Source organism: Hyaena hyaena, unplaced genomic scaffold (assembly GCF_003009895.1).
Source record: "Hyaena hyaena isolate Hyena2069 unplaced genomic scaffold, ASM300989v1 scaffold_65, whole genome shotgun sequence".
NCBI classification, from domain to species: Eukaryota; Metazoa; Chordata; class Mammalia; order Carnivora; family Hyaenidae; genus Hyaena; species Hyaena hyaena.
The window spans coordinates 1,790,525-1,805,706 of NW_024080697.1; positions in this window are offsets into that span (position 1 = coordinate 1,790,525).

A 15,182-nucleotide genomic window follows, 5' to 3' on the forward strand; every position below is an offset into this window, starting at 1 on the left:
CAGGTGGGCACCCTGACCTTGGACTTTCAGTCTGCAGAATGGTGAGAAATAAGTTTCTGTTTTTATAAAGCACCCAGCCTTTGGTATTGTGTTATGGCAGCCCAAACAGGCCAAGACAGTGATAGTGGTGAAAACCCTGAGCACCAAAGAAAGTTAGGAAAAATGTAAAAAGTGGGCCCGTATCCAGTGCTGGTGAACAGGTGGAGCAACGTGTGTGGATTCTACACTGCTGGTGGGAGAACAACCACTTAGGGAACTGGTGTGGCAGCACCTGGTAAAGCCCAGCACATGCAGAATCCTTGATCCCCCAATTCCTCTCCTACTGCATACAGACGGTTCTGACTTACGGTAGTTCAACTTATGGTAGTTCGATGTACGATGGTGTGAAAACCACATGCACTCAGTGGAAACCGTACTTTGAATTTGAATTCTTATCTCTTCCTGGGCTAGCATCTGTGGCATGATACTTTCTACTGGTTCTGGGCAGCGGCTCTCAGTAAGCCGTGCAACCCCAAGGAAAAACAATTGATACACTTAGAGCCATTCTGTGTTTTCACTTTTGGTACAGTATTCAATACATTACTTGAGATATTCAACATTTTGTTATAAAACAGACTTTGTGTTAGATGCTTTTGCCCAACTGAAGGCTAATGGGAGTGTTCTGGGCACACTCGAGACTAGGCTAAGCTATGATGTTTGATAGGTTAGGAGGGTTCAATGCATTTTTGATTTATGGTACGTTCAACTTTATGATGGGTTTATCTGCACAAACCTCTTTGGAAGTTGGGGAAGATGTGTATAGAAAGAACTCTGTACATGGTTGTGGAAGACACAAGCCAAAAAACTCTCAGCAGCACTATTTGAAATAGTATTCAAAATCCCTCAGGCATCCATCAAACAGCAGAATGAAAAAATGCACTATGGTATGGTCCGCAATGGAATATTATACAGCAAAGAAAACGAACAAACTATAGCCACGCACAGCAACCTACATGAAACTAAAAAACACAATGTTCAATGTTCAACAGAAGGAGCTACTCACAACAAAATACATAAGTAGGGTTCAAGTTATATACAGTTCAAGAACAGGCAAAGCTAATCATATTGTTTGGGGCTACATTCAAATGTGGTAAGAAAATAAAGGATTAAGGTAAGGTAATACGTACTTTGAATTTGAATTCTGCTTACCTCTGATGGGGCAGAGGGGGCTCCTGAGGTACTGTGGTGATATTTCTTTTTCTTATTTGGGTGGTGGGTCTATAGGTATCTACCTGATTTATATCCTTTAAACTATATACACATGTTTTATTTGTGTATATATATATATGTATATATATATATATATATATGATATATTTCACCAACAATTTTTTAAAAGAAGGAAGAAAAAATAACAAGAGTCAGGTTTTGTCCAATTTACCCTGCTTAAGAAGGCAAAATAGCATTTAATAACAGTAGAAACATTTCCATTAATAACAGTGAAAAGAAAAAGAGTTTGGGCACCTGGAGGTGCCCAATGATAAGCAATGATAAGTTTCAAAGATCTGGAAAGTTCATTTATACATGATATAGCCGCTCAGCTTCTGCTCTGTACGTTGCGGGTAGTAGGTGGTGACCTGGTGTCCCATTTCTGTTCACGTGAATTTCTGAGTTTTCTTGGCTAAAAAGAAGAGACAGAGGAACCTTGGAAGGGGGCTCCTTCAGCTGGCACAGAGGACTTTCAAACAATCAGCCCAGTCTGCATTCTGGCCTCCTTCCCTCTGGCTGCCTCCCCACGGGCATCACTTGGGAGCCTGTTATTAACGCAAAATCTTGGGGCCCATCCCAAAGCTACTGAATCAGAATCTACTTCAGATGCACCTTGAAGTATGGAAAGCACCGCATAACCCTAGACCATGACCAGGGACCAGACACTCTGCTCTTTACAACTTCAGGAAAACCCACCTTTTGAATAGGCCCAAGGCGGACCCTCTTAGTACTGAACTCCCTGCTGCAGTAAATAGTGCACAGAAAAAAAAGGAATGTATTCACTCATTCAATTAATATTAGGATGAGTCTTGTGAAACTGCCATTCTCTAGGTCAAAATGGTTGAATGCTGTCAGTTTGATATGATCTGGCTCTGAATATTTATTAAGTTTCTATTATGTGCCAGGCACAAAGCTGGCACTAGGGATACAGCAGTGGGCAAAACCAGCCTCGGTGGCTGCTTCCATAGACCTTACAGTCTACCAGGAGAGACAGCCATTCATGTTTTAAAAATCCACACAAACAATGTAAAATCACAGCTGTGGTAACCACCACACGGCGGAGGTCCCTGGTGTGTGGATGGCCCATGAGCTGACATGTTTCAGAGTGGTGGCGGGGGCTGAGGGGGTCTGTGGCCAGAACTAAAATCTCAAGGTCGAGGAGGGCGTGGGAGGGAGGAGTTCCAGGTGGAGGGCACAGCAGGTGCTAAGGCCTCTTGTCAGTGATTCTAGGGAAGGCAGACACCCCGCACTGAATGCAGGGCCCAGCCGGTCTGCTCTAGATCAATCCTTTCCCAAAAAACTACACAGACAGGTAGCGGAGTTTGTCCTCACAGCTCCTCAGCCTTTGTTTAAAGAGGCTGCGGGCCTCTCTCTCCCCGTTGGAAGGGCCTGGCACACCATGGCTTCATGGTCCTGTATTCAGATTTACTCACTTCACATCCTTGGGCCTTACTTTTGATACTTCTTGTTTGAATACACTTTGGTGGCCTCGGGAAACTTCTTGCGGTTTGTTCCCTGCATGCCCTCGATGAGCTCTTCTTGCTGCTAAGACTTTGCACATGCTGGTCCGTCTGCCTGGCACCCCGCTTGCAGAGCCTGCCCATCTCTCTCCTCTCCGAATCCCTGGCTTACTCCTAAGCATAGGGAGCACCTGCGCAGGAAGTCCTCTCTACCCCCTGCCCACAGGCTGGTGCTCCCACAGCCCTCTGCATGTAGTCATGCCAACGCCCAGCACCCCTCAGCTGCAGCTCTGACTTTCCTCATCTCCAGCACACAGCTCAGGGCCCAGAAGATATTCAGCACTTACTCGTTAAATAAACACACGAAACATTGTATGTAACCAAATGCCCAGCTGTGGCCGACGCTGTGGGTTGGCTTACTCAACGGCCATTTCTTCATTTCTTTCTTTCTTCCTTGTCTGCCTCCACCGTGAAGGCTGGTTTGCTTTCCCAGCCTCCCAAGTACATAGACATGACCGTACGACACAGTCATGTAGTACTCCAGTCGGACTGCTGCTGAAGTTTTCTGGGGAAATCTCCCCTTTTTAATAAAAAGAATGCACAGCTAGTGCTGCCCCCTCTCCTCTCATTCCTGCCTGGAATTGAGCTGTGATGCTTGGAGCTGCAGTAGCCATGAGAGAAAGGCTGACACAGAATCAAAGACACAACAGTCTGGACGTTGTTGAGTCGCAGAACCCGAACCAGTGGCTACTTATATCTGGGCTTCTCCTTATTTAAGGAAAATGAATGCCTATTTAGGCCTTCATTAGATAGATTTTTCTGTTATTTGCAGCTCATTGCATGCCTGATGTGTCTCTGTGGGGGCCAGCAAGGGGGTGGGGGGAGAAGGAGAGAATAGTAGAGCGAGTCTGCTACTACAAAGCAAGTCTTCGGCTTGTCAGAGAAGGAAGTTAACATTTCTTGAGCATCTTTATGTCCCAGGTAATTGCACGAGTTGCTTCATGTGTGTGGCATTGAACCATCCAGTTCAATTCTGTCATTACACAGAGGAGGCAACAAAGGCTCAAGACCTGTGTAAATAGCCCCAGGCATCCAGCTGGCCTGGGAGAGCTGGTGCGGAGCTCTGCTCCATCCCCTTGCTGTCCCCCAAAGAGAAGAGTCAGCCAGGCATTACTGGGGGGGGGGGGGGGGCGGGGGTTTGCTCCAACCTAGATCTCCCCCAGATGGACTAGGATCCTTCTAGCTCAGCATCCTTTGTGTCCAGCAGCTACACTAACTTTGTAAAAGTCAACCTATCGTAGTTAGAGCAGCAGGTGATCCCTTTGTGGGATCAAGGGCTGTGCATCACCACCATTAAAATCGGCCACTGCGGAGAAACATCCTGCAGAGAAACAAGTGCTTTGTCCACAGCTCAAGCATTTTGCTCAGCAGTGCTTATATCCTAGGGGTTCCCCAGGCTAAGTAGTGACCGGGCAGGGGGTCCTCATTGCTTCCTTTTCTCAGGCCCCTGTGGCACCTTCTCTCTCTCTCTCTTCACTGCTCTAAGTGCCTCGTGCCGTCATGTTTTCTCAGTCTCCCCTACTGAGAGGGAAAACGAAATTTATAAACACAACTGCAGCAGAGTGTTGGTTAATTTGTTCCCTCTTTCAAGGCCTTCTCCCACCATTTTCTTTTTCTTTTTTTTAATGTTTTTATTTATTTAATTTTTAAAAATTTTATTTCTGAGAGAGAGAGAGGCAGCATGAGCAGGTAGGGTCAGAGAGAGAGGGAGACACAGAATCTGAAGCAGGCTCCAGGCTCTGAGCTAGCTGTCAGCAGAGAGCCCGACGTGGGGCTCGAACCCACGAACCATGAGATCATGACCTGATCTGAGCCGAAGTCAGTCAGCTTAACCAACTTAGCCACCTAGGCGCCCTATCTCCCACCATTTTTTGACCCTGGTAGCTGGATGTAGTGCTCCTGGCAAACACCCAGCCCAAACCCAGACTGTCAGAAGCAACCCTGTCCTTGGCTGTGGGTGTACAACAGTCTTCTTTGTCCTGCTTTGAGGACTTGAGACATTGTGCCAGGCTCTGTGCCAGGCTTTGTGCTAACAGTAATATGACTTAAGCATTATGAACCCAGTTTACAGATATGAAAACTGAGGCTCCTACCCAAGGTCCATACAGGGAGAACTTAATCCCAAACCTGTTGGGACTTTTAACCTGAACTATAGCTGTTTTGGTAAGGGTGATTCTCATTCGGTTGTGTAACATCTCCCTCTTACTTCCTACTCCCCACCACCTCTCCCAGGGAGCCCAACATTCCCCATTAAAAGACTTATTCCTTGAGGCTAAAAGCATTTCGACTTTCAAGTCTCTGTTAAAAGGCAAAAGCACCAGGGAAGTATAATCCCCTAAACCTTGGTAATACCGGAATGGGGAGAGTTTAATGGACCAGTCCTGGGGGAAGTCACAAGGGAGGGCTGGGAGCAGGGAGGAAAGGGGCAGAATTAAAGTGTTTAACTGGCCCAGGGCCCCTTTCCCCTGGGGCTTTGATGCGCCCAAGATTAGCTCTCTACCTGATTCCCAGGGGCCTTAAGGCTTGTCATTTCCAGCAAGCTACTTGGGACGGGTCATTATTCTGAGAACACCTTCATCTCTGCCAAGTAGAGTCTAATAAGGCTTCCGGGAGTGTTTCATGGACGGGCGGCATCAGGGCCATGTGCTCTCTCCTGACCATGGGAGCCAACTTCTACGGCTCAGAGATCCTGGTCCTTCCGAGGTGGGTCCAAGAATATGGTGTGTGCACATATGTGTGGGAGGGGGAGGGGGTTCAAGTCTACCAGCCAACCTAGTCCTCCAGGTTGTCATGGCAACCTCTCCTTGAGCTAGTCTCCCAGTGATCTGGGTGTTTCTGAAGGCAGGCTGATAACTTCCTGGCTGACAGCGTTGGTTTAGCCTGGACGGAGAGACCCTCTAGATGAAGGGACCAGCACATTTTTGCCTTTGACACCTTGGGCTTCCAGAACTCAGCCTTAAGAACCAATATTTTTATTTCTGGCTTGGCACAGAAGTCTCTTTGCTGCCTGGGAGCATAAAAGTGCCCCCTCAACATTTTGAGTCAGGGCCTGAAGGCCGGCGATGAATGTCCCCTGATAGGAGGAGGAATGTTTTGGATTCTCCTTTGCTGGCTCCCTTCCCCGCTGCTTTGGTAATGGTCCACGCTGACCACTCTTTTTCCCTGGATATTTTCCAGGAAGTAGGATGCAGGTTATCCTCCTAGGGATGATGCAGTAGTTCTTCCACATGCCAGGCATTGTGAGAAGCACTTTACACGCCTCATTTACCCTCACCACAGCCACATAAGGGACGGAGGAGAACTCAGGTTGCAGGGGAGGCCACCGATGTTCCATGTTCGGGGAGGGTAAGCGGCTTGCCTGGGGTCGCAGAGCCAGGCTGCGATGGGTCCTGGAATGGAGCCCAGGTTGTCTGAGAGTGGAGCCCATCCCAGAAGCGCTAGCACACTCAGTTCTCAGTTCTGAGTCCTGGGAGCAGACTGCAGGAGAGCAAGCCTGTATGTACAGGGAGATGGATAAGCGTGTAGCCAGAGGAAATATAAATGCGACCCAGGAAGCGGGTGCCATCTTGCATGGCATGCCCTGTGGAGAAAATGCGTAAGAGGCACCCTTCCCAGGATTTAATTATCTGGAATAAATATCAACTTGCCTCCTAAAAAGTTCAGATTTGGTTTAAAATAGCAACACAGCGATTTCCAGTCCTTTTAGATTTGTAATGCTCTGTTGCCTTCACTTGTTTCTTTGCTTCTTTCTTCCTTTCTTTCTTTCTTCCTTTCGATTTTGTAACTATCCCTTTTGTGAAGGGACATTTACCTGGGATATGAAATTTAATTAAAAATCTTTAATGGAACCCCTCCAGGGAACCAGAGCTACCTAAAGCTGCATAACCTGAAATAGTGGAGCAGATTTACAGGCATGTCCATCGTGTGAACACCTGTTGAGTTGCGAACTTAGGGTCTCTGCATTTTTATGTCTCTATGTTACACTTCAATGAAAGATTTACTTAAAGTATCAAAAAATAAGAGTATAGAAAAAATAAAATATAGAAAAATAAAATATTCTTCTCCGAACAGTGTGCAAATTAGAATAAGGGGATGGGCATCTACACTCTCAGTTTTTTGGCAGAGCTGATGCTGGGATTCTGGGCCTCACATAAAGCTCTCAGGGCTCCTGCAAAGGTTTCCTTACAGGCACACCCTTGGGAAGAGTTTTTTCATGGCCGCCTGCTGGGGTTGCGGGTCCCTGCCTTATAGCTCTCAGGGCTCAAAACGTAGAGTTTGCACAGGATTGAGTGTAAAGGCCTCAGTGCATGTGCAAGACAGAGAGGGTGGCCAGCAATTCTGACAGCAGCTAGATTGTTTTTATTTGCAGGATAGCTCCAGCACATACTAGCTGTGTGACCCTGAGTGAGTTCCCTAACCTTTCTGATCCATAGTGTCTTCATGTGCAGAGTGAAGATGGTAGTAGGGCCCACATCATAGAATTGCAGAAAGGATTAACTAGGATAATTCACATAAAGGGTCTAGCTCAGGATCTGGTAAACAGTCAACACTGATAGAATAATGTATGAAAACAATGTATGTAAGGATAACGTGTGGAATCAGAATACCTGGGAACGGGGCTCAGGCATCCAGTAGTTCACAAGCTCTGCAGGTGAGGCTGATATGTGGCCAAGGTTAGGATGACATTCTGACCTGGCCTCTGCCCCCACTACTGCATGTGAAAGATCTAGAATATTAATTCTTTTCTCTCCCTCTCTCGCAGATACCAAAAGAGAGCCATTCCTTCCTTCTTCCCACAAATATTCACTGAAAGTGTGCCAGGCACCATGTGGAGAACAGACAGACAGACGGTCAGGTGTGACCACTGTCCTTGGGGGGCTACATGCTCACAAAGGAAAATGCCCAGTGGCATGCACCCTGGTGAAGAACCACGGAGCCCCTGGGCTCTGGCTCCAGCTTTGCCCCATCTGAGCTTCTCTGAGCCTCCAGCTCTGCATCTGTAAACTGAGGGGGATGGACCGGATAGTTTCTGGATGGATCCATAAATGCGTCCTTAACAACATGGTATTGTATAATTCATCAAAAAGAAGACTATCAACTCAATTAAAAACTAAGCAAAAGACGTGAATAGACAACTCACCAAAGAAGACACACGGATCATACATAAGCATATGAAAAGGTGCTCCACATCACATATGATTGCAAACTGCAGACTAAAACAACAATACGGTACCATGACACACCTATTAGAATGGCCCAAATCCAAGACACCAATGACACCAAATGTCGGGCAGGAGGCGGAGCCATGGGAACTCTCATTTGCGGCTCATGGGGATGCAAAAATGGTACTTCCACCACTTTGGAAGACAGTTTGGTTATGTCTTTTTAGTTTTTAAAATTTGCATCCAAGCTAGTTAGCATAGAGTGCAGTAATGATTTCAGAAATGGAATCCAGTGATTCATCCTGTACCTGTAACACCCAGGGCTCATCCCAGCAAGTGTCCTCCTTAATGCCCCTTGTCCACTTAGCCCATCCCCCCACCCAAGCCCCCTCCAGCAACCCACAGTTTGTTCTCTATATGTAAGGGTCTCTTATGTTTTGTCCTCCTTCCTGTTTTTATGTTACATCTGTGTATCTTCATCGGTTTTGTATCTTAAATTCCACATTGTGAGTGAAGTCATATATTTTTCTTTCTCTGACTGACTAATTTCGTTTAGCCTAATACCCTCTAGTTTCATCCACGTTGTTGCAAACGGGAAGATATCATTAATTTAATTGCCGAGTAATACTCCACTGTATATATATGCCACATCTTCTTTATCTCTTCATCCATTGATGTACATTTGGGCTCTTTCCATACTTTGACTATTGTTGATAGCACTGCTATAAACATCGGGGTGCATTCAGAGTTTGGCTGTTTCTTACAAAGGTAAACAGAGTCTTATCGTACAATCCAACAATTGCAGCCTTTTGCATTTGCCCAAATGAGATGGAAACTTATGTCTTCACAAAAGCCTGCGTGGGAATGTGTATAGCAGTTTTGTTCCGAAACTCAGAAACAACCAAGATGTCCTTCAGTCGGTGAATGGATAACTTGTGGTATATCCTGACAACAGGATATTATTCAGTGTTAAAAATAAATGAGCTGTCAAACCATGACACGGAGGAAATTTAAATGAATATTGCTAAGGGAAAGAAACCAATCTGAAAAGGCTACATACTGTGTGATTCCAACTTTATGATATTCTGGAGAAGGCGAAAGTATGAAGGCAGTGAAAGGATCAGTGTGATTGCCAGGGGTTAGCAGGGAAGGAGGGTGAATAGGTGGAACACCAGGAACTTTTAGGGCAGTGACATTAATCTGTCTGATACTATTGGTGGATACATGGCATACATTTGTCCACATTCGTAGAATAAACAGCACCAAGAGTAAACCCTAATGTAAACTCTGGACTTCGGGCCATTATGATATGTCACTGTAAGTTCATCAGTGTAACAAATGTTCTGCTCTGGCAGGAATGTTGATGATGGGGGAGGCTCTGTGTATGTGGGGGAGGGCAGAGAGTATGGTTTGACCCTTGAACAACAGAGGTTTAAACTACATGGGTCCACTTATACATGCATTTTTTTCCTCCGATAAATACAGTACAGTACTGTAAATGTATTGTCTCTTCCTGATTATTTTCTTACTAACATTATTTTCTCTAGCTTATTTTATTGTAAGAATACAGTATATGAGGGGCGCCTGGGTGGCTCAGTCGGTTGAGCATCTGATTTCAGCTCAGGTCATGATCTCACTGCTCATGGGTTCGAGCCCCGTGTTGGGCTCTGTGCTGACAGCTGAGAGCCTGAAGCCTGCTTCAAATTCTGTGTCTCCCTCTCTCTCTGCCCCTTACCTGCAGGCACTCTGTCTCTCTCTCTCAACATAAATAAACATTAAAAAAAAAGAATACAGTATATAATATATATACCATATAAAATAGGTGTTAATTGACCATTGATGTTCTCAATAAGGCTTCCAGTCAATAGTAGGCAGTTAGTAGTTACGTTTTGGGGGAGTTCAAAGTTATAAGCAGATTTTCAACTGCGCGGGAGTCAGTGCCTCTGACCCCCAGATTGTTCAAGGGTTAACTGTAAGTGGTAAATCTCTGCACCTTCTGCTCAATTTTGCTGCGAACCTAAAACCATTCTAAAAAATAGTCTATAAAAAGTCAAAAACAAAAACAAATCTAATGCCAAATACTGTACGGCTAAGAGCAACAGGCCTTGGAGTTCAATTCTTGGAGTTTGAGTCCTGGCTCTGCCTAACTAGCAGTGATCAACCGCAAGTTAGCCAAGCATTATATGCCTCAGTTTTGTCATCTGTAAAATGGGGGTAATATTGGGGCTTGCTTCATAGGTTTTTGTGAGTATTGCATAAATTAATAAATCTAAAGCATTTAGCACAGTGCTTGGTATTTGGTAAGTGCTCAATCAATATTAGCTCCTCTTTAAAAAGTCAACCAATCAATTGGTTAAAGAGCTGATTCCAATCAGTTGGTTGCCACTCACTACCTTTTGACCATAGCAATCCCTTGCACTTAGGATAAGCCATCAGATGCCTGGTGGGATGACTTCTCTCTGCTGTATGTTGGGGTGGAAGATCTATTGCAGAGCCAGAACTTTCAAGCCCACACATGGTCTGAGGCCCAGAGAAAATGCCTCTGGATGGGACCATGCCAATGAACCAGGCAGAAAAAGCAGTGATACATCTATGTCTTATTTACCTAAGTGACCTGGCAGGGCCCCCCCGCCTCCCCCTTCCCCATTCTTTCCTTTACCAGCCAAGCACTGCTGTTGCTTGTGTCACTCTGGGGAAGAAAGCTCATGCTAGATTAAGATTGATGTTTAAGCTTCAGGTGATCTGACTCTTTTGACTTTAGCAACCAGCCCTGAGTGCCATGGGCTGTGAGAGATGAGTTCATCAACCGATGATGAACTTGGACATTTTGTTGCATACTCAAAATGCATTTAGTATTTATTAGACACTCTCCAAAATAGTTCTAATGACATTATTGCGCTTGGAATTTATGTATATACACATCAATACAAGTAGTTTACATTTTGATTTAGGATTGTTTTTTTTAAAAAGGACACATTCTTTTTAGGCCCTAACAATCTCAAATGATATGAACTGCTTACAGATAAAGAATGACCCAGGTATTAATATAATTAAGGACAGGCACTATAGCTGACCTTGACTAAAAAGGGTCACTCGGTCACAGCCTGTAGAGACCAAGGAGTGGGGGTGCCTGGGTGGCTCGGTTAAGTGTTTGACTTCGGCCCAGGTCATGATCTCACAGTTCGTAGGTTTGAGCCCTGTGTCAGGCTCTGTGCTGACAGCTCAGAGCCTGGAACCTACTTTGGGTTCTGTGTCTCCCTCTCTCTGCTCTCCCCTACTCATGCTCTGTCTCTCTTTCTTAAAAATAAATAAACATTAAAAAAAAAAGACCAAAGAGTGAGCTCCCCCAGTAGACAACTATGCTTTCCCTTCCCTAGAAGATTTATTTATGTCACCCCACTTTCACTAATAATGACACTCATGATTGAGGACATTCTATAGAGTTGGATGTTAAAGTCTACCAAGGGCTCACATGAACATTAAACTACCTTGTTTGAACTTGCAGCCTTGGTAGGTGAATCTGAGGCTCTCAGAGGCTGAGTCCTACTCAAGGTTTTTCACTTGGTAAGAGGGTCAGCTTGAGACCCAGCTCTGTAAGTTTTAACATTTTCTACCTTTGATGGATGTGAACTGGTGGCTGGAGTAGGTATCACCAGCTCCACCTCTAACAGTCCACGCCCCTCATCCCCGCTGTGGGCAGAGCCCCAAGTTATTTTGTTGAGGTACCGGCCCCTCCTCCAAAGGATTAAGCCAATCACGATCGTCTCAGGACCCTGGCCGGAGATTGGTCTAGAGGTGGGCAAGTGACTCAGTTTGGCCAATGTGATGGGAGGGGAGGTCTACGAAAGAGGTTTGAATAGCCTTATAAGTTGAGTAGGCAAGAAACTATCTTCTTTCTCTGATGGGCAGAACTCTATATTTCCACTGGACTCATTTTATTTTGATTCTTACTTTACTTGCTCATGGTCCTCTTTTTAAAGAGCACCTGGCTAACTGCCTTTGGGTCTGGGGCTGTGGGCCTTGGCTCGTCTCCGGATGGCACCGAGGTCGGGCCGGCGCTGCTGTATGATGGCCCTCCGCAGCAGTTGCTCACTGGCCAGAGGCTGGGAGCCTCCTGACCCTGGGGGAGAGGATGCAGGTGTAAGGGCTGGCTGTGCCTGAGTAGCTGGCCCAAGGGCCACGTTGTGGACACGGCTGCTCCCAGAGGAGGCCAAGAGCCAAGTCCCTGGCCAAGCAGCCGCATTACCCCGATGCTCGGTAACAGCAGGAGGAAGGGTGGCAGCGACGATTCCCTTTATAAGTGAGCTTTCTCTGTGAGACCATGATTACTAAGCACCATGGCTTGGAAAAACCCTTTCTTCTTTAAGACGCCCCATCCCAAACAAGAAACTTCCAATAATCAGAAATTAAGGTTTACACGTGGACGTTGAAATCTCTTGGTTCCTAGTACCCTGGCCAGCTTCCCAAATAGGAATCCTCACTGGAGAGTAATAATAACAGCACAGAAGCATCACACAGGATTTCGACTTCCAGAGTGAGTCATATTGCTTTGCTTTATTCTTTTGTCCCCCAGGAAAGCGGGTAAGGAAAGAATTACCAACAAGCCATGTGACACTGGGAAGTGCCCTTTTGAGCACCTACCCAACCATAAGCAGGACCACGGGTTAGGTCCTGCACCACACACAGCCTCATTTAGCTCTTCTTCATGGTGACCCTACGCAGTAGGAATTCCTGCCTTCACTTTACCTAAGAATATAATGAATCTCAGAGAATAGAATAACTCTTGGGGTCTGGATTCAAATCTAGCCCCTGTTGCCCATGTCACGTGATGTTTCTGAGTGGAAAATAAGGGGTTTAATAATATGGACTCTCTAAGGTCAACTTTACTTCTTTCTTTATTTATTTAATAAAATTAAAAAAAAATTATTCATTTTTGAGAGACAGAGACAGTGTGAGCAAGGCGGGCGGGGGGCGGGGGGAGATGGCGGAGAGAGAGGGAGACACAGAATCCGAATCAGGCTCGAGGCTCTGAGCTGTCAGCACAGAGCCAGCCACAGGGTTCAACCCGCAAACTATGAGATCATGACCTGAGCCACCCAGGCACTCCAGCTCAACTTTACTTCAAACTCCATGATTTTAGAAATATTATCTGCTGCCATAAAAAATGGAATTGAAGCATAGAAATGATCTTTGTCTAGGGCCACATGAGAAGCTAGCGGGGTAAGCCAGCCTTCCTCAAAACCAGGTCTCTGGGTTCCCTTCTCCTCACTCCAGCCACGAACAGTTGGTGTGGCCCCTGGTATTAGGGAACTGAGGCCAACGTGTTGCTCACAAACACGTTGGAGTTAGTGCCTTTGTCTAGCTTCTGGGCAGTCTTCATTGTTGCCAATGCCCTGTCTCTTTAAAAAAGTTCCAGCCTCTCCTCCCAGGCAAGCAGCAGCCTGAGACTCTGATCCAGGCTGGGTTCCAGAAGCCAAGACTGGACACCTTGTCAGGGGAGATCCAAATTCAGCACTCAAGAGCTCTCTTCCTGAGCCCTTACTTGTTTTAAGCACTGTTCCAAAGAGCTTTCCAGGCAGTAACTCTTTGTATATTTATATACTTAAATCTTTACAATACCTTTATGAATTAGGTGTTATTACAACCATCCCGTTTTAATGATGAAATTGAACCCAGAGAGGTTAAGTAACTTACCTACCCAAGGCTACACAGCTAGTATGCATCAAAGACAGGATGCAAACAGGGACAGCCCAGTTCTGGAGTCCACGCTCTTTACCACTATGCTTTATTGCCTTGCATGAAGCATTAAACTTTTTTCTTTTTGTTTTTAAGTTTATTTGACTTATTTTGAGAGAGAGAGAGAGAGCACACAGGAGGAGCAGAGGGAGAGGGGGAGAGAAAGAATACCAAGCAGGCTCCGAGTTGTCAGCATGGAGTCTGATGTGGGGCTCGAACTCAGGAACCATGAGAGCATGACCTGAGCCAAAATCAAGAATCGATCGGATGCTTAACCAATTAAGGCACCCAGGAGCCCTGCATGATGCATCAACCTTCAAAGGCCAGGTAACTAGCTGAAAACCACACCTATGGCCATGGACGACAAACTGAGACACAAAGACAGTGAACACATCTGAGAGAGTTGGGGCTGGGCAGTGGAGTCCAAGGAGATCCCTGGAGCACTGAGTCTTTGACCTACAGGAAGAAGAGACAAGTCTCCAGGAAGGCTTTTTAAAGGACACTTGCCCCTGTGCCAGTGAGTGGGAGAGGCCAGGGGCACCAACCTGATTCAGATGAGTTCCTGACAAGTTGAGGAAGGTTGATTCTGATGTTTCTCTGTGTGTCTCATAACACCCCTTAATCCCCCCTTGTGCATTCGCAATCATTTACTTAATTATCTAATAATTCATTCACCAAGGAACTGGGCCAGTCTTGTTCATAACTGTATTGCTACAGCCCTGAACATATAGGTAATCCCGTATTTTGAATGAATGAATGAATGAATGAGTGAGTGAGTGAAAGCCAGGCCCTGTGGTCTGAAGTATACTTTCAGCCTGAGCTCTTGGGGAAGGCTCTTGGAGGGGAGAGCACAAAACAGCAAGCTGGCATTTGAGGAAGTATTTGAAAGGAAAGGCAGGCTTTAAAAAAGAGGAAGGAGAAGATTAGGGAGGTGTATTTAAGAGATAGAGAACCACTGGCCGAGGCGAGGGTAGGGAAACCGTGGGCAGAAAACCTGAAAGGGAGCCTGTGAGCCTGGTCGGGACTACCAAAGGAGTCCTTGTCCAGAGCTTCCCTCCGTGAGACTCAGCTTGGCCTCCCTCAGAGCCTTGTCCTGAGGCCAGTCCAGAGATTTCCTCCAGTACAGAAGTAAGTTCTAACTGTAAAGGTTTTATCCTCAATTACCCAAGGACGGCAGATTCTTTCTAGGTTCTCAGTGTGGCAAACTTTTTTGGTCCCTGGTGAGTTTTTGTGAGTCTGGGCTACGGACTCCCCCAGGCCAGCTACAGGGCTGGGTGAGTGCTGCTCTCTGGAAAGCACAGTTGGGCTAACTCAGGGCCATGAGCGGGCATCAAAACTTACCTGGAGTTGGAAGAGCTTTCCTTGAAGTGAAAATCCCCCCCCCCCCCCCCCCCCCGCCGGGCCCACACAACAGCCCAGTCATTGGGTCCCCTTGGCTCCTTCCCACACCCCTCTCTACCACACCACCAAATTGTTGAGTGTAAGAGGAAACACCACCTCCCACAGAAAACCTAGG